Source organism: Lipotes vexillifer, unplaced genomic scaffold, assembly GCF_000442215.2.
Source record: "Lipotes vexillifer unplaced genomic scaffold, Lipotes_vexillifer_v1.1 scaffold1221, whole genome shotgun sequence".
In the NCBI taxonomy this organism is placed as follows: Eukaryota; Metazoa; Chordata; class Mammalia; order Artiodactyla; family Lipotidae; genus Lipotes; species Lipotes vexillifer.
This window is the reverse complement of record NW_006783353.1, coordinates 354,711-356,398: the sequence shown is the minus strand read 5'-3', so window position 1 is coordinate 356,398 and position 1,688 is coordinate 354,711. Positions and strand designations below refer to the sequence as shown.

Genomic DNA, 1,688 nt, shown 5'->3' with positions numbered 1-1,688 from the left:
GTAAAGATGCAAAACTTGGTGTCATCCTGGCCTCTAAAAACAGAGGAAGTAGCTAACATACACTGAGGACGGCTGGGCACCGGTACTTTTACACATGTCACCTTATTCACTCCTCACTATCCTCACTGAATATTCTGTACCAAAGGCATTATTTTGCCCACTTGATGGTGCAGCAGCTGAAGCTCAGAAGGGTCCTTTACTTTGCCCAAGGCCTGGCAGTAAATGTCAGAGCCATGCCTTGAGAATTCATTTCCTCTAAAACCTATCTGTGCTCTTTCCACTATGCAATACTGCCTCTTACTATCTTGAAAACTGATAATAATAGTAGTGGCAGTGACAGTGATCATAATATTTATTAAGAGTTTTCTATGTGCGGGACTTCCCTGGTGGTCCAGTGGCTAAGACTCTGTGCTCCCAATGCAGGGGGCCCAGGTTCGATCCCTGGTCAGGGAACTAGATCCTGCATTGCCGCAACTAAAAGATCCTGCATGCCGCAACTAAAGATACTGCATGCCGCAACTAAAATATCCCACGTGCTGCAACGAAGATCCTGCGTGCCACAACTAAGACCCGGCGCAGCCAAATAAATTAATTAATTAAAAAAAAAGTTTTCTATGTGTTAGGAATAAATCTAAGGTTCTACCTATATCTATACTTCCGAATCCGTGTCTAGACCTATGTTTATACCTACATACAGGTCCATAAAAAGCCACTTAATCTTCACAACAACTCTAAGAGGTAGATACTATTATTATCCTCTTTAAATATGATACAACTAAGGTGTAAAGAGGTTAAATAATTTTCCCAAGGGCACAAAGCTACAGAAGATAGAAGTTATTTAACGACAATCCTCTCCGAAAAATCACCCTACCTAACAATGTCGGGCAGGAAAAAAACATAAGAGAATTTTGCTAACCTTGCTTTTGACCTCAATACTCAATCCAACTATGATTGTAAAATACTGGCTCTTTCCTTCAAACTTTGCAAACTTGTGATAGCCCATGTGACTTCAGTGATTATCGTAGATGGGAAGCAGCTAGTTACAGGAAGCTCTGATTTGCAAGATCAATGAGAATATGATTACCCACCCTTGTAAATCATGGATTAGTAAGAAGAAAAAAAGGCTCTGACAGCTTCTGCAGCAAGAAAAGTAAAGCACTGGGGCTGAGGAAATTGGTGCTTAGAGCCAGGACTGGAACTGATGATGGAAAAGCAGGGCCTGCTCCTTAATCAGATCCACTTCCAAGCAGCAACCATGTGTCAGGGCTCCCATTTCACCGACATTTGCAAGTTCTTAGCTCACTAAGCCCCTAAGAGCAAATGCAAGCTTGGAAATGTGAACTGGGTACAGCCCTGCCTCATACATCACCAGTACAGCTGTCGGCTGCGTTTGCACCTTGGAACTTTAATTCATAAGAATGCAATCAGAACTGGAAGAGAATCGCAGAATCGACCCTGCTAACAGCATTTTTAGGTGCAGGTATTTATATACACATATACTCATAGCCATGTTAAATATAAGCTGGAAATTTTCCAATATCAAAAAGAGATGATTTGAATGATAACTGGTGCAGTTTACCAACTTAAACTTTTATGGTTACGAGAAGCCATTTGCAATTTCATTTTAAAAGTCACCCACATTCATATAGTTGTCACTCACATACTTTCAGATCCAAATCTAGACCCCA

General features: G+C 41.1%; 1 non-coding gene across 1 annotated transcript; it reads left to right on the top strand.

The window, feature by feature from the left end:
• The first annotated feature begins 380 nt into the window (after positions 1–380).
• Positions 381–453, top strand: TRNAG-CCC (transfer RNA glycine (anticodon CCC)). Its single transcript has one exon. It is a non-coding gene; the product is annotated as a tRNA-Gly (tRNA).
• Positions 454–1,688: the final 1,235 nt, after the last annotated feature.